We start from the raw sequence: 19125 nt of genomic DNA, 5'->3' as shown, positions 1-19125 counted from the left end.
TGGGTGTACAAGTATCCCTTAAAGGTCAAGCTTTCAAATCTTTTGGGTATATACTCAGAAGTGTAATTGCTGAATCATATGGAAATACTAATTTAAAATTTTGAGGATAGTGGGTACACCATTTTACATCCCCACAAATAGTGCATAAGGATTCCAATTTTTCCATATCCTTGCCAACATTTTTTACATTCTAAGTTTTCGACAGTAGCCATCCTAATGAGTATATGGTTGTATCAGTGCTTTGTGGTTTTGATTTGCTTTTCTCTAATGATGAGTGATGATGTTCAACATCTTTTCATGTGCCTATTGGCCATTTGTATATCTTCTTCAGAGAAATATCTATTCAAGTTTTTTCCTCATTTTTTTTTAAATTGGAGTATCTTTATTGTGGTTAAGTTGTAGGAGTTCTTTATATATTCTGGATGTTAACCCCTTATCAGGGTTATGATTTGCAGATATTTTTCTCCTATTCTATGGGTTGGTTTTCACACTATTGATTATGCCAGTTGATGCACAAAAGTCCTTAATTTTGATGTAGTTTAATTTATCTAATTTTGTTTTTGTTACTATCTAGTTTCCTTTTATATTACCCTGAGATACTGGTGTTATAACCCAGTTTTATACCTGAGCAAACTGTAGCTTGGACAATATGATTAACTTTGCTAAGTCCACATGACTACTACAAAGTGAAGCTGAGTTTCAAATTCAGTTACATTGTTCCACTAAACTATGCTGCAGTACTGATATAAACATTTATATTTTACCTAATTAAGAATTAATTAGAATAAACTTTCTGTCCCATCTTGAATGTGCATATTTCTCAGCTCTACAACATATAGTTTGATTACATTGATGAAGAGATACTTTTGCCCAGATGGCAGAGCTTGGACAGCCAAATGTCTTACATAATAATCTTCATTGACATGTGAAGTACTTAGACTCAGGGAAAGATAAACAGTCACAACTTCTGGCAGACTGTCACTTTTTGGAATAACTAAGCAAAGAGTTGAAGGGTTTGAACGCTATGATAGTCAAGGAATGTTTGAATATGGCAGCAGGTCCATTGTTTGAGATAGTCTCTAAAATTACACTCAGCAGTTTATGGAATTGCCAAAGACAATTGGATGCACAACCTTTTCAATAAATAAGAGTGAGGAAGAATTTAGTTAAAATAAAAAGTATCTTTCCACAGGGACCTTAAGAAAGCTTTTTCTCCTGTTTTCTGAATCCTGCGCTTTGGTCTAGAAGGAACCCAAGGTCGTGTTCAGTTCAGTTCAGTTGCTCAGTCATGTCCGACTCTTTGCAACCCCATGGACTGCAGCACACCAGGCTTCCCTGTCTATGACCAACTCCCAGAGCCTACTCAAACTCATGTCCATTGCGTTGGTGATGCCATCCAACCAGCTCATCCTCTGTCATCCCCTTCTCCTCCAACCTTCAATCATGAGACAACCTAAATCTCGCCAAGATCATGAGACAACCTAAATCATGGAACCCTCATAATAAAATATAACCTGGATCTATTTTCTTCCAAACTCCTTTCTACCCTTTGGAAGGAATCATGAAGCAAGATTATGGGTCTTCTTTTAGATTTATATATCTACTGAACATATCACCTGAGTTTCTTATGAATTTTATTCTGGATATAACAGACAAGTAAAAGATTGCAGTAGAGGCTTTAAAACTTCCAACATATATAAAAGGCAATAGTGTCTGATTTAAAAAAGAAAGTCTACATTATAAAGGGTTAAAGATGTAAATTAGGATAATCTGTTAACATCTGTCTTTAAATCTACATATACTTTGACCAACAAACTCTCTTTTTAACAACAAAGGGGACAGGCGACCTGAAAACCATTCACTAAGGAAATGGTTGAATCAGTGCATTTATACAATGGAAAATTATACTGTTGTTTTAAAAATAAATCTTTACATATGAACTTGGGATGATATTTCTGCTCAATAAAAACAGCAAGTTGTAGAAATGTATATACTTTGTTCCTACTTGGAATGGAGTGTAGGAGGGCAGACAGTAGGATATAAATATTAATTAGTTTAGGACCAGAGGAAGAGTTGAAGGAAATAATCAGGCTCTTTAAAGACACATAGTTCAATCTTTTGCAATAGTTAAGTACTGCTCTGTAATTTTTTAACCTAGTAAAGAAAAAATGTAGAGTTCTGCACAGACCTCAAAACAATCGAATCTCTAAAATTAAATTCTAGGCAATGGAATTGTTTACCTGTCCTTTTCCTAAAGGACATTTAATAGTAATCTAATCACTTGAAAGGGAATTTTTTTTTTTTTTACTTTGAGTGAAATCAGTAACTTGAAAACAGTTTTTGAGGTCATGGACAGTTAACTTTAACTTTATTATTAGAGGGAATCCCCATATAAACACCCTACCATGAATTTAAGAAATGTATTTATTGGTTGTGCTGTGCTTAGTCTCCCAGTCATGTCTGACTAGCCTGTCAGGCTCCTGTGTCTATGGGGATTCTCCAGGCAAGAATACTGGAGTGGGTTGCCATGCCCTCCTCCAGGGGATCTTCCCAACCCAAGGATCGAACCCAAGTCTCCCTCATTGCAGGCAGATTCTTAACTGTCTGAGCCAACAGTGTTGTTAGTTGCTTAGTCGTGTCTGGTTCTTTGTGACCCCATGGACTGTAGCCCACCAGGCTCTTCTGTCCGTGGAATTCTCCAGACAAGAATACTGGAGTGGGTTGCCATTTCCTTCTCCAGAAGGGAAGCCTATTTATTGGCTAGCCGTCTATTATATGTAAGAAGGCAGAATGACTAAATGGAGCTAGCCCCAAGCCCTACAGTCCTACTTCTGAATTCAAATTCTGCCTGACACTCTCTTGGAGTAGAGTATTTAACTCATTATTTAACCTCTTTAGGCCTCCATCTGCTTATCTACAAAATAAAGGATAATTCCCTTAAAATAGTGCCAGGCACGTAAGTTTTCAATAAATGAGTTAGGTGCTGTGCTGTAGGATTGTTTTGTTTCAAGTAGCTCCTAGTGAAACAGAGACAAAAGCCTAGCTAATGAAGATTTCTTCTGCAAAGAATAACAAGGATCTTTAATTTCTCCCAAGTAATATGCTCTGTAGCAGCTTGGAGGTCAGCCAAGAGTATATATAGCCACTTAGACTATCATTATTGGCATAAGTCTGAAAAGAGGGCAAGTTTTAGAAGAGGAAGATGTCTGTTTTCCCTTATGCCTGGAAGCAAATATATGGTATATTCAGAAAAGGAGAAATGAGCTTTTAAATCTAAATTTCTTTTAGATAAATTATTATAATAAATCGGTATAAACATATGATTTTAGCAAAAGAATAATGACTCTGGGACTAGAATGAATATAGAGGGTATTCATTCCACAAGAAGAGCAATTAATAAAAAAATGTCTGGCAAACCTTCAGATTCCTCATGATGCCATCAGCACATACTTCACTAGTGGCTAACAATATGCAACATGAAGTAATTAAAGGCAGGTAAATATCCAGACTATTCCAGATGCTAATGGCATCTGTGAAACAAACTGTATACAACTACTCTTTTGATTACTAACAATAAATAAACAACCATTTGAATTTCCTGAATTTGCCCTTCCAGTAGCAAGGAATTCACAATATCCTAAAGCAGGGGTCCCCAACCTCAGGGATCTAATGCCTGATGACCTGATGACCTGAGGTGGAGCTAATGTAATGATAATAAAAATAAAGTACACCATAAATGTAACGCATTTGAGTCATTTAGAAACCATCCCCACCACCCCAACCTGTGGAAGAATTGTCTTCCGTGAATCCAGTCCCTGGTGTCAAAAGTCGGGGACCGCTGTCCTAAAGGCTGTGTTACGGGTTGGATTGTGTCACACTAAAAGATATGCTGACATCTTAAGCCCCTGTACCTCAGAATGTGAGCTTATTTTGAAATAAAGTCATAGCAGATGCAGTTAATTAAGTTGAGGTCACATTGGAGTAGGATAGACCCTTAGTCCAATATGCCTGAGCATTATAAGAGGAGAAGTGACACAGACAGACACAGGAAGGACAGCCCACAGTAATGGAGGCAGAGATTGGAGTTACGTAGCTGCTGCAAGCCAGGGAACATCAAAGACAGCCAGACAACTGCTAGAAGCTAGGAAGAGGCAGGGAGGGTTTTCCTTCCTTCCTAGGGTTTCAGAGGGAGCATGACCCTGCTAACACCTGGATTGGGGGATTTCAGAGTCCAAAACTGTGAAATAATATATTTCTGTTTTAAGTCACCGGTTTGTTACTTGTTACAGCAACTCTAAGAGATGTATATACTACATTTTCATTATGGACGTAATCCTTTACCAGGCCAGTTGTAGTGAATTGCCCTGGTGGCTCAGATGGTAAAGAATCTGCCTGCAATGCGGGAGACCTGAGTTTGATCCCTGGGTTGGGAAGATCCCCTGGAGAAGGGAAAGGCTACCCACTCCAGTATTCTGGCCTAGAGAATTCCATGAACTGTATAGTCCATGGCGTCACAAAGAGTCGGACATGACTAAGTGACTTTCACTTTCACTTCACTAAAATGCTTAGGAGCCTCTAGTTTTAAACTTGATATTACATCTTAATTTCTTATAAATGACTTAAAATTATTAATAAACTCATTTTCCTTTCATAGAATCCAAGCAAATCATTCAGAAACTACTGAATTCTAGTCTCAAGGATTATATGAGTTTCCTAGAGATGCCATAACAAAGTACCACAGACTAGGTGGGTGGCTTAAACAATAGAATTTATTTTCAGCCTGGAGGCTAGTATCTGAGATAAAGGTTGATAGGGTTGGTTTCTTCTGAGGCCTCTCTACTTGGCTTATAGGTATCCATCTTCATCTTGTGTCTTCGTATCATCTTCCCTCTATGCCTGTCTGTGTCCAGATTTCCTCATTTTATAAGGGTGTCAGTCGTTTGGATTAGGACCCGTCCTATTGTTTCATTTTAATTTAATCACTTCTTTAAAACCCTATCTCCAAACATAGCCACATGCTGAGGGGTTTAGGACTTTAATATATGAATGTGGGAGGACATAATTCAGCTCACAACCAGGTCAAAGAAAAGATTTTACTACTACTTTAATGAAAAACTGTGCTCTCAACCAACTTACTCAATGTATTTAGTGTCATTCTAACTACCAGGAATAATGTATAGTGAAGTTTTTAATAAAAGAGCATTACTAAAATCCAAGAGTTCTTTAACAAAGGGGGAACTTCTTTTCAACAGCTTTTATAAACATTCTTTGCCTAACACCTGCTCAACAAAAGCTTTAGTCTTGTATAGCTTCATTGTTTATCTTTTTTTAGAGTAAGTATTCACTGAACTTAGAGAATATTTAAGCTTTTCTTTTTCCCCATTGTTCCATGTAAGTTGTATGCCTTGTAAAAATGATCTCCAATTGTAAAATTAAATGTGCCTTTTTTGTATCATGTCAATCTTATTCTCCCAGTCTAAAGTGTGTTATCCCATTTCTACTGCTTTCAGTTTGGGTTACAATATTAGATAATACCCAATAAGATAATCACACAAGCAGTCATAATTTCCTTCACAAATTGAGTTTTATGGCAATAAAAAATGATGAAGAATATTTAGTAACTTAAAATTGTACCCACTAGCTGGTTTTAATTATACCAAAGCAAATTTTAGTCCCTGGGCAAAATACTTGTTTTCATAGGTGTTGCACAAATTCAGTGAATAAGGACTCCCCCAGAAATACCTAGTAAAGGAAAAACAAAGGTTGTTGAAGTATTCTTATAGTTTTATTATTAGAGAGTAGACTCAGAAAAGGACAGAATGGGGAAAAAATACAAATGACTTCATGGAGATTCTCTCATCCCAAGGGGAGAGTCTACAGACTCAGTCAGCATTCAGCAGCATTCTGTAGATTTGAAAAATGGGCAGCACCAGCTAAGCAAACATATTCTGCAATTGAAGAGATTTTGTATGAGAATTCCATTATCTGTGAATACTGACAGCAATCTGTTTGTTTGTTTTTACCTAAACTAAAATTGGCAATTGGTGTTTGAATTATGCACCAAAGTGAACAATAGTTTTCTTATGTAATAGAATTTTAAGTGGTCTAGTCTACAATTAAAGAAAGGCAAATTACTTGCCTGCCCCCTTCACTCTCACATTCCAAGATTTCACATTATAGGCTGTCCTGGCCTTAAATGCAAAGGTGGAAAGGATCAAAATGTCCATTTAGATGGACCATTCCACAGAGTTGGAAATATAAAGCAAGAAATTGGACAGGAATCTTTAAAGTTATGTCAGTTGGCATGATGATGTGGGTATTCTCTCCAAAGAGACATAAAAACTGATTGATGTAATTTAACAAAAAGCTATTGAGTGCCTACTACATACTTGTGACTATGCTACATGTATGGAGATCTGGTTGTTTATCCAAAATATCTGGGTTTTTCTTCCTTAGTCTGCAGACTTCAAAGCAATATGATTATTCAGAACCCATAGGTCTTTGGGAAATAAGTAACACCAGCTCCCAAATATTCATTGTAATGTATAACAAATATAGCACTAATTTTAGGCTTCAGTAAAGCCTTATTGTTAATGACCAAGATGACCTCAACCTTCCCCTCAGCTTGACTAAACTTTAAATAAATTTCTTCCAAACTACAGTCCCTTTTCTTAGAGCATTTACCTTACAAAACTTACAATCACAAATTCTTTCTCTGCTCTCTTTGAAATGTATACAGATCTCATTAGAAGCATCTTGCTAGTTTTATGACCCAGTCTTTGGGAATGTCTTTCCCAAAGACTTGACAGTCATCATTTTGAATCACATGCATTAAGGAAGATAGTGCCCCCATCTCTCAGAGTTTGTGCAAGGATTAGAGCCTACTTTCAGTGGATACCTTGCTACAAGACTTCCTTCTGTCATGAAGATGTGAGAAAGTTTACTTTTTCTTTGGGTTAGGACAATTGGGAGGTACAGATGGTTTATGATTCTCCTCATCCCAACTCTTAACAACTCTGCAGCCCTTTGTTTCAGTGAAATTGAGTTCAGTCTCTCTCATCGGTTGCAGTAGTCTTGAGGAAAAGCCTTCCCTACTTGTTACTCTTTGTCCAGTGCAATTTTACTTTGAGATTAATGATATCAAAAGCTATTGATATATTCCTGCTATTCTGTGTTCCCAATCAGTGATGACACTTTGCCTTCATCATGTGATGTCTCATGGCAGAAACTTTAAGATCATCCATTAAGTTTTCCACAGAACTGTTGTATGAGATAACATACTGGAGTGATGAATTTTTTGCACAGAAAAAGTCATAATTATTCAAAGTTAACAATATAATTGAGTCAAGATTTTAATTAAGAGATTCTAGAATATTGTAAAATCCTTTAACCTCTGATTGCCAGACTAGAAAACAAAATTTTTGTGTGATCTGACTGGGAAATATGACCAATGCTACTTCCTCATTTAGTTGGAAAGACAACTCTGGAGTACTTGCAAGGAGTTGTAGAGAGAGAACACAGCAGTGTTGGGGTTAGAGAGACCTCATTTTGAAATGTAACTCTACCACTGACTATATGTGTGACTTTGAGCAAATTATTTCCTTGTCTTTACAAAACAAGATACAGCTACTCACCTACTCCCTTGGCCAGGGAGTTGTGTGGGTTATATGTGAGGAAAACAGTGGCCTTTAATACCATCTCAGTCCACTAGAGTGTTAGAAGGCTGAGCAGAGCTGCAATGTTTACCAAGGGCATTGACAAGATGTGCTAAGACAAAGACAGACTCCTCCGGGGGAAACTGCTCTCACCACCTCCTCTCCTTCTTAAAGTGATGGGAGCCTCTTACCAGGGTCCTGTCAGCATTTTCAGTTGTGACTTACCTCTTAGCAGGACGTCTAGATGGAGCACCTGCCTGGATCCATGAGGTAACTGGCTCTCCTTTCCCTTAACCCAGGAGAACAGTGCTTCAGACTTTCTAGAGCATAAGAAAAGAACCAAGCCCAATCATTAGCAATGCAGACAGAATACATTCAATCCACCATGAAAAACAATATGAGAAAAACTTCATTTTTCAGCTGATTCTACTCCCTCCCCTCCATAAAATCACAAAACAAAATCAAACAAAAAGCCTGATATAAACAAATAGGAGGGGGTTTCAATTCCCTGATTTTTAAAAAGCTATACTGATTTTAAAACCTTTAGCCAAAATAGAGGAACACATCAATCTTTTAACTTCTTTAGAGAGATAAGAGATGGACGATAAACGTGGGGTGGCAGAAATTGCATTTCAGCCCTAATTCTCATATGCATGCCTGCGAGCAAAGTTGCTTCAGTCATGTCTGACTGCACTGTAGCTCTCCAGGCTCCTCTATCCATGGAATTCTCCAGGCAAGAATACTGGAGTGGGTTGCCGTGCTCTTCTTCAGGGGATCTTCCCGACCCAGGCATCAAACGGGCATCTCATATCTCCTGCATTGGCAGACAGGTTCTTTACCATTGGTGTTACCTGGGAAGCCCAATTGTCATATAAATTCTATTTATTCTTTAATATCTGGTGAGAATCTGTATGCAGGTCAGGAAGCAACACTTAGAACTGGACTTGGAACAACAGACTAGTTCAAAATAGGAGAAGGAGTACGTCAAGGCTGTATATTGTCACCCTACTTATTTAACTTATATGCAGAGTACATCATGAGAAACACTGGGCTGGAGGAAGCACAAACTGGAATCGAGATTTCCGGGAGAAATATCAATAACCTCAGATATGCAGAGGACATCACCCTTATGGCAGAAAGTGAAAAAGAGCTAGCTAAAGAGCCTCTTGATGAAAGTGAAAGAGGAGAGTGGAAAAGTTGGCTTAAAGCTCAACATTCAGAAAATGAAGATCATGGCATCCAGTCCCATCACTTCATGGCAAATAGATGGGGAAACAGTGGAAACAGTGGCTGATTTTATTTTTCTGGGCTCCAAAATCACTGCAGATGGTGATTGCAGCCATGAAATTAAAAGACACTTACTCCTTGGAAGGAAAGTTATGACCAACCTAGACAGCATATTAAAAAGCAGAGACATTACTTTGTCAACAAAGGTCCGTCTAGTCAAGGCTATGGTTTTTCCAGTAGTCATGTATGGATATGAGAGTTGGACTATAAAGAAAGCTGAGCGCCAAAGAATTGATGCTTTTGAACTGTGGTGTTGGAGAAGACTCTTGAGAGTCCCTTGGACTGCAAGGAGATCAAACTAGTCCCTCCTAAAGGAGATCAGTCCTGGGTATTCATTGGAAGGACTGATGTTGAAGCTGAAACTCCAATACTTTGGCCACCTGATGTGAAGAGCTGACTCATTTGAAAAGACCCTGATGTTGGGAAAGATTGAAAGCAGGAAGAGAAGGGGACAACAGAGGGTAAGATGGTTGGATGGCATCACCGACTCAACGGACATGCATTTGGCTGGACTCCAGGAGTTGGTGATGGACAGGGAGGCCTGGTGTGCTGCAGTTCATGGGGTCACAAAGAGTTAGACACGACTGAGCAACTGAACTGAACTGATCTGGTGAGAATAACTTGGAAAGTATTGATATCTTTCAGGAAATCTCATCAAACTATAGATCCTAATGAAAACCAGATTCATGATATCAGCATGGTTCATAGGACATCTCATTTAAAAATTAATAGAATATTATTTTATGAAATATATTTTGGGTTCCCACCTTGGTTAATTTTTATTCTTTCATGTTCTTTTTTTTCTGTGTTCTTAATCTTAAAGATTTGCTATAAAATTTTCTCTTAAAAGTATACAGAAAATGGTTATATTTATAAGTCAAGTCACAGACTTGATTTAGAAACCATCTAGATTTGGACATTTTTTTTATTTCCTTGGTTAACAGATAATATACAATTTTCTTTAAGCCATCTTCAATACGTTTTCTTAATCTTACATCTTTTGATCTCCACCCACATGACTTTGTTCTTTTTGTGATAAAACAGGTAATAACACAAGGTTAACAAAGAGGGCAACATCTGTGCTCGTTATTTAGAGAAGCAAAATATTTTTCATCTTTGTACATTTGTTGGAAGCAGAAGTAATTTTCCCTTCGTTTCCATAGATACAGCAAGTCTGATTATTAATCAGAATGATAGACCATAAATTACAAAGCCAGTTAAATATCATTTGTCCTTATTTAATATTCCGAACATTTTCTTGTTTACAAATTGGTTCCATTTTTATTATACTGAATATGATTTTAAAGGCCTATTTTATTTAACAGTAGATGTATTTCAACTGTATATATAGAAAACAGTCTTAGTATGTTTAACTTTAGACAAAACATGATCAAAGAAAAATGCAATATAGACCATAAAGCATAATATATCCCTGTTTTCTAAGAAGACAGACCAGAAAGACAATGTTTTCTCTATTCTTATATAGGAAACACTTGAGGTTCTATTGAGAGGGTAACAGGCAGGAAGGCCAGGGGTCTCCAAAAGGAGGAAATAGGTTTCAAGTGTCAGACATTTTTTATCTCTCCCTTAAATGGCAGGAGGAAATAGGCTGCAAGTGTCTCTTAAAATTCTGTGTTGCCATGACGACACCTGGTTCCACCTGAACTTAACTTTTTTCAAACCTTGGGCTGATAATAGCTCAACAAACCAGTATTCATATCAGTTGTTTTATGGCTGAGGGATGACACACCTCGTGCCATCCTATCTCAAAAATGCATATTGTGGGAGAGGGGCCTGGTGAAAATCCTTCAGCCTTGAGGTGTCTCTCTTATCTGATTAATAGCTTTCTAACAGACATAAAACAGCTTGCTAAAACCAGCACAGGGGGCGCTCTCTGTCCCCCATCTGATGTCTATGTCAGAAGCTTTCTCTGTTGGTTTTTACACTGTAATAAAACTCTCCTACACAAAAGCTCTTGAGTGATCAAGCCTGGTTTCCTGGTCCTGAAGCTAAATCTTCTTCACAAATCTCACACCGTTCACCATAAGCTATCACTATCTCCTTCTATTTTTTCTTACAAATTATGGGGAATTCATTTTCAGTTTTCCTCCTCAGTATACAGTCTGAAATATTCAAAAAGAATATTTTTTAAACTTCAGAATTGAGTGACAAATATTTAATGGACAGTAGGGAGCAATTAAGACAAAACAAAAAAGCAGTAACTAGAAGGGATATGAAAAGAATAACAAATATATTAGAGAGCACATCTAAGCATGAAACTTTGGAACTTTGCTACTTAATCCACAAGTATGACTTGTGATAGCGGATAGTACCACTATCAGACAAAGATTGGTTCCTATTGCTTCCCATGACCTTGGTTTTGAACAATTCTCCTTGTATCTCAGTTCGAATGGCTTACAAACATGCCAATTATTTACTTTTGCTACCCATTATTTTCTATTACTTACTCCTGAATACACTTTTGTATTATCTGTTACAATAAACATGTATTATTCACTCCAGAGTTCCTCAGTCTTGACACTACTGACATTTTGGATCAGATAATGGGTTATTATGGGAGGCTGACCTGTGCATTGTAGGATTTTTAGCAGCATACCTGGCCTCTACCCACTAAATGATATAGTACCACCTCCCCCACATCTTAATTTAAATGTTTCTGAAATTGCCAAATGTTCCCTGGTAAGCAAGATCAAGCACCACAGTTGAAAACCACTGGTTTACATTAACATTTGTTTATTTATGCATCACTTTACTCAGTAAATGTCACCAGATGCATGCTGTGTATCAAGCACTGGAATACAAAAGTAAGAAAGATAAAGTGTTTATCCTTTCCTAACCTGAAGTCTAGTTACAGATGTGGACGAGAAAACTGTCCATTACAATTTAGTATGTAAAATGTCACCACAGAGGTGCTAGAGCATAATTATAGGACACCTAACGCAGTTTGAGGTCTCAAGGCTTTCACAAAGGCAGAGGCACTTAAGCGGGCATCAAAAAGACGAGTGGGAATCAACTCAGTGAAAAATTAAAGAGGGACAGAGTGTTCTAGACAAAGAGGACAATGAAGCAAAAACCTGTAGGTGAGAAGGCAGTTCAGCATTACTGGGGCACTGAAAACTACAAGCAAAGACCAGATTACATGAGGTTTTGTTGTTGCTATTGTTGTTCAGTCATGTCCATCTCTTTGCAGCCCTGTAAACTGCAGCATGCAGGCTTCCCTGCCCTCTACTATCCCCTGGAGTTTGCTCAAATTCATGTCCATTGAGTCAGTGATGCCATTCAACCATCTCATCCACTGTTGCCCTCTTCTCTTCATGCCCTCAATTTTTCCCAGCATCAGGGTCTTTTGCAATGAGTCAGCTCTTCACATCAGGTGGCCAAAGTGCTGGAACTTCAGCTTCAGCATCAGGCCTTCCAATAAATATTCAGGGCTGATTTCCTTTAGGATTGACTGATTTGATCTCACAGTCCAAGGGACTCTCAAGAGTCTTCTCAAGCACCACAATTTGAAAACATCGATTCTTCAGCACTCAACCTTCTTTATGGTCCAACTGTCACATCAGTACATGACTGTTGGAAAAACTTTGACTATATGGACCTTTGTTGGCAAAGTGATGTCTCTGCTTTTTAATATGCTCTCTGGGTTTGCCATAGCTTTTCTTCCAAGGAGAAAGCATCTTTTAATTTTGTGGCTGCAATCACTGTCCACAGTGATCTTGGAACCCAAGAAAATAAAATCTGTCACTTTTTCTGACAGCTGTTGGCAGTTTGATCTTTGGTTCCTCTGCCTTTTCTAAATCCAACTTGAATATCTGGAAGTTCTCAGTTCATGTGCTATTGAAGCCTAGCTTGAATGATTTTGAGCATTTTACCATCCTAGCATAAGAAATGAGCACAACTGTATGGTAGTTTGAGGGCTTATGTTTCATATTTGAAGAGTTTTGACTTTATTCTAGGGTTAGTGGTGAGTTATGGTCTTGCCCTTCAAGATGATGACTCTGGACAAGAGAGCTGCAACTTTTGTAACTTCAGATAACTGTCCTTCTGCTGTAAGTCAGTCCTTAAATGTGTCTATGCCAGCCCAAAACATCTCCAGTTTCTCACTCTTTAACCAGGTACAGACAGCAGCCGTCAATGTTTCAGGTCTGTCCATAATAGAATGAAAATTATCTCTGTAATTAAAGCTAAAACTATCCTACATTTTTTCACTGTTACATAAATAACTCTAAAGATATTTTATGTGGTTATAATCAAGTCAAGTTTTGGTATACAAATTCAAGTAATGCTCCAAGAAGTTATTTAAGAAAATAAGGCAAGTATATCATTAATTTGCCACTTATAGATGAAACCTGGAAAGTCCCATGGACGGCGGAGCCTGGTAGGCTGCAGTCCATGGGGTCGCTGGGAGTCGGACACGACTGAACAACTTCACTTTCACTTTTCACTTTCATGCATTGGAGAAGGCAATGGCAACCCACTCCAGTGTTCTTGCCTGGAGAATCCCAGGGACGGGGGAGCCTGGTGGGCTGCTGTCTATGGGGTCGCACAGAGTCAGACACAACTGAAATGACTTAGCAGCAGCAGCAGCAGATGAAACCAAGATGGAAGCAAATCAAAAGCAAGTTTGGAAAAAGCCTACTGACTTCCCCTCTCCAAGAGTTGATGTTACATCTTGTTATTTTTGTCTAAAATTCAATTGGGCAGTTCTGAATCATAAGAACATAACTTTTTAAAAATTAAGTGTCTAATACATCCATTATGTAAGCATTAGTTCTTTGTGTGAATTAAAAACATTAACTATGCAGGTGATGTTTATTCAATATACCACACAACTAAAGAAGACATTTAGTACGAGAGAGAAAACAACTTGATGTGACTTTGAGTAATATCTGAATCACTGACAAGAAAGTCAAATGAAAGCTCAACATATTGAGAGAATGTTTTGGCCGAGGGGTTGCTGTGTCTTAGCAGAATGTGTTTTTGATGGAATCAGTTTGGAATTTGAAGAATGAAGAACTGGTAGCACTGCTTTGCTATTAACTGTCCTTACTCAAAGGAAAACTTTGTAGAATGTCTATTTGAAAGTAAATAAATTTGAAAGCATTTCTGCCTTATCATCTGTTCATTATAGCATGAAACAAGGGAAAAGAACTCTGGGGAAAATAGAGCAAAGATTAACTTTTCCCTCTAGCTCTATTAAGAGTCGTATTTACATCTCAAGAAGTGGGCCAGGGGCCCTTATCTTTGACCCTTAGCACACTTCAAAGCAGTTCTTGTCTGCTGAATTTTCTATTAGGTAAAAAAATTCCTGAAGTATTAAATTTCCATAAATTCTTTCTCTTATTCTGAATGTTTAGAAGACCTTTTAAGTACTAGAAACTTAATCTTCCCCTGAAGCTCTTAAATTCTGTCAAATTTTCTCTTCAGAAATAAATTTAAATATCACTGGAAGATTCTTAAAAATGAACACCTGTGTGACAATTTTATCATATCCCTTGTCTAGATTTTAGAAGCTATCTCAGCCTAAGTGGTCATATTTGAATGTCTAATTAAGATTATAAATCTACCAGAGGAGGATTGAGGTTTAATTCTTTGCTCCTAATATTATTTAAATTTGCAGTGGCACTCAATAAAAGTAATAATTTAAAAGAGTAAATTTTTATGATCTTTTGTCACAATTATATTATTATAATTTTGTAATTTAACAAGAGTAGATATGATTCAAAAGAGAGCAAAAAAAGGATATGAAAGAAAGGAAGGAAGGAAGAAGGAGGGAGTAAGAAAGGGAAGAAGAGAGAGAGGGAGACAGAAGACTAAAGTAAAGAAAAGAGGATGGGTGGAAAGGAGGGAAGAAGGAAGGGAAATACAGTCAATGTTGTAATTCATCGATGGTATATGTGACAGTCTTCACTGAGATTTTAAATCAATAACTAATTCATGAGTATACAGATTCCTGGCCAAAAGGACAAAATTCAATCTGAATGAATGACATCATTAAAGAAAGAATGGGTCCATCATAAATTGGTGGAGGACATGGAAAAGTAGGAGTGTTCTCTCATGAAATTATCAAAATTGAAAATTCAAGGAGTAAAAACAAGGAGTGCCCAGACAAACTTTATTCAAGAGGGGAAACATCTTAGCCAATTACACTTAGAGCAGTACATTCTCATGAAAAATGTTCTTCCTCTCAGAGAGATAGATACATCACACTAAAGAAATTTGTGTCTGAATCTCAGTGCCCTGATTCTGATTCCAAATAGATGTGCCTGAAGGTCAAGAATACCCTGATTATGCCAACACTCATAAGTATTGGTATATTAACGTGTATTCTTTTCATCAGCCTCATGAGTCTGGTTGCTGGGAGTTCATCACATCAGTGATTAGCACATCTACTCTCAGAGTGATCTCACAAGATTTATGATTACACACTTAGCAAGATAATAACACCTAATAATCAGCCAGCCTTTCTCAAGTAGACACCTTGACCATGATATTGACTATTTGTTCTTTCCATGCAAACATATATTAGCAAGCAGGCACAAAAATAGTGATGTCTCAGTTCTCTGACCTGTTATGAACTCCAAGTAGCACCTTGCACAAAAGATTTACTTGAGGGAATTGTAGCAGTATTCTGGCAGCCAATGTCAGCTAAACTTCTAATTAAAAGCAGAAGGCAAAATCCCCAGTTAATAGTGATGCATAGAGACAAATAAATCCCTAGACCTACGGCACCATCCTGAAGAATCCTGGCAAGGGTTTCTCAACCTTAACACTACCAGTATTTTGGGCTGGATAATTCTTTGTTGTGAAAAAGTTGGCTTAAAAACTCAACATTCAGAAAACTAAGATCATGGCATCCAGTCCCATCAATTCATGGCAAATAGATGGGGAAACAATGGAAAGAATGAGAGACTTTATTTTGCGGGGGCTCCAAATTCACTGCAGATGGTGACTGCAGCCGTGAAATTAAAGGATGCTTGTTCCTTGGAGGAAAAGCTATGACCAACCCAGACAGTAATATTAAAAAGCAGAGACATTACTTTGCCAACAAAGGTCTGAATAGTCAAAGCTATGTTTTTTTCCAGTAGTCATGTATGGATGTGAGAGTTGGACCATAAAGAAAGCTGTGTACTGAAGAATTGATGCTTTTGAACTATGGAGAAGTTCAAAAGTTGGATAAGACCCTTGAGAGTCCCTTGGACAGCAAGGAGATCCAACCAGTCCATCCTAAAGGAAATCAGTCCTGAATATTCATTGGAAGGACTGATGCTGAAGCTGAAACTCCAATACTTTGGCCTCTTGATGGGAAGAATTGACTCATTTGAAAAGACCCTAATGCTGGGAAGAGATCTCTAGTCTTTCCCATTCTGTTGTTTTCCTCTGTTTCTTTGCATTGATCGCTGAAGAAGGCTTTCTTATCTCTCCTTGCTATTCTTTGGAACTCTGCATTCAGATGCTTATATCTTTCCTTTTCTCCTTTGCTTTTCACTTCTCTTCTTTTCACAGCTATTTGTAAGGCCTCTCCAGACAGCCATTTTGCTTTTTTTGCATTTCTTTTCCATTGCGATGGTCTTGATCCCTGTCTCCTGTACAATGTCACAAACCTCCATCCATAGTTCATCAGACACTCTATCAGATCTAGTCCCTTAAATCTATTTCTCACTTCCACTGTATAATCATAAGGAATTTGATTTACATCAAGGCTGTATATTGTCACCCTGCTTATTTAACTTATATGCAGAGTACATCATGAGAAACCCTGGGTTGGAAGAAGCACAAGCTGGAATCAAGATTGCTGGGAGAAATATCAATAATCTCAGATATGCAGATGACACCACCCTTATGGCAGAAAGTGAAGAGGAACTAAAAAGCCTCTTGATGAAAGTGAGAGAGGAGAGTGAAAAAGTTGGCTTAAAGCTCAACATTCAGAAAACGAAGATCATGGCATCCGGTCCCATCACTTCATGGGAAATAGATGGGGAAACAGTGGAAACAGTGTCGGACTTTATTTTTTGGGCTCCAAAATCACTGCAGATGGTGACTGCAGCCATGAAATTAAAAGACGCTTACTCCTTGGAAGGAACCTAGATAGCATATTAAAAAGCAGAGGCATTACTTTGCCAACAAAGGTCCGTCTAGTCAAAGCTATGGTTTTTCCAGTGGTCATGTATGGTTGTGAAAGTTGGACTGTGAAGAAAGCTGAGTGCCGAAGAATTGATGCCTTTGAACTGTGGTGTTGGAGAAGACTCTTGAGAGTCCCTTGGACTGCAAGGAGATCCAACCAGTCCATTCTAAAGGAGATCAGTCCTGGGTGTTCTTTGGAAGGAATGATGCTAAAGCTGAAACTCCAGTACTTTGGCCACCTCATGCAAAGAGTTGACTCAGTTGACTCATTGGAAAAGACTCTGATGCTGGGAGGGATTTGGGGGCAGGAGGAGAAGGGGACGACAGAGGATGAGATGGCTGGATGGCATCACTGACTCGATGGACGTGAGTTTGAGTGAACTCCAGGAGTTGGTGCTGGACAGGGAGGCCTGGCGTGCTGCAATTCATGGGGCCGCAAAGAGTCGGACATGACTGAGCGACTGAACTGAAGTGAACTGAATGCTGGGAAAGCTTGAAGGTGGGAGGAGAAGGGGATGACAGAGGATGAGATGGTTGGATGGCATCACCAACTTGATGGATATGAGTTTGAGTAAGCTCTGGGAGTTGGTGATAGACAAGGAAGGCTGGTGTGCTACAGTCTATGGGGTCGCAATGAGTGGGACACTACTGAGTGACTGAACTGAACTGAATTCTTTGTTGGGAGGATGTTGGTAGGGCGGAGGTTGTGTACATTATAGCATTGTAAGTAACATGCCTGGCATTTACCCACAAGATTCAGTAGCAGCCCCTCCTTTCAATTGAGACAACCAAAACTATAAACATCACCAAACTGAAAAATTACCCCCTAGTCAAGAACCCCCAGTCTAGGCTGCTTGGATCACGGGCCATCTCAGCTCTTTTAACGTATGTCTCTTTTTATGTATGTCTTTGCAGTAGTTCTAACCAACCCATATACCTTAAACAATCATTTCACCAATGAAAAATCATCTCAACCTCCCGCATGCTGTTATTAGGGCATCTACTGGTATTGATCTAGGTGCAGAAAGGGAAAGTGTTAGTAGCAGGTGCCTCTGGAGAGCGCTCTCCTGATTAGATTCTTTCAAATGCTAACTAACCACATGTTGAGAGAGTATGCCTGATTAAAGTATTTCAAATGCTAACTAACCATCCTTCTGGTTTCAAATAAAATTAACATTTGTCTAATTTAGACTCCAGGTTGGCAGGACCCGCAGGTACTTCATGGAGACAAACACTGGGAAACCTAAAGGCTGAACTCTCAGGGCAAAAGTAATAAACCTGATAGCAATAACGCAAACTCATTGAACAATAAAAGCACACATACTGTGTTTCTATCAGGAGAACAGCTGAGATGCAGAGTATTTTACATCTTCTCCCCCTGAGTCCTGCTCAGTTAAACTGATTTTGCTGGTGCACAAACACATTTATTATAGCAGGTTTTCCGTTCAAGGAATTATGAGGAAACATTTTTGCAAATATGTGAAGTAAATATTTGGACAATGAGATGTGAATGGTGAAGAATATCTGCATACAGGCTCTCTTTAACCTGAGGACTGATGTAAATCTTCCCGTCACTACCTAAATGAAAATTGAGAGATGGTTTTAGATTATTCTGATTTCAATTTTAGTTATGCCAGACCTGTGTAAAATAATGATTATGCTGATAAAAACTGGCTAGTCCCTGTCCATGATTAGATATGCTACAGCTACTTTCCTATGTATAAAACACAAGCAAAAATAGGACAGGCCAAATCAAGTGAATCCAGTTAAATAATCACAGCCCCATGAAGATGTTTTAGATAAATTATACCCCTGGGCACAGTGGCAGAGATTTTATGACTGACATGCTGAGAAAAAGAAAGAGGGAATCAGGAAGTAAAACAGGGAGGGAATAAAGTACAGTTGATATATTTATCAAGACAGACATCTCTTCCACACATACTGTTCTCCTTCCCTGGACAGTGTACTGAGACCTTCTAATCTACCCGCCAAAGAACGGTAAGTGTAAAAGATCTAGATGACCCAGAGGCCTTATCCG

The sequence above is a fragment of the Bos javanicus genome, chromosome 2, assembly GCF_032452875.1.
Source record: "Bos javanicus breed banteng chromosome 2, ARS-OSU_banteng_1.0, whole genome shotgun sequence".
Classification (NCBI taxonomy): Eukaryota; Metazoa; Chordata; class Mammalia; order Artiodactyla; family Bovidae; genus Bos; species Bos javanicus.
Note: the sequence above shows the minus strand (reverse complement) of the source record.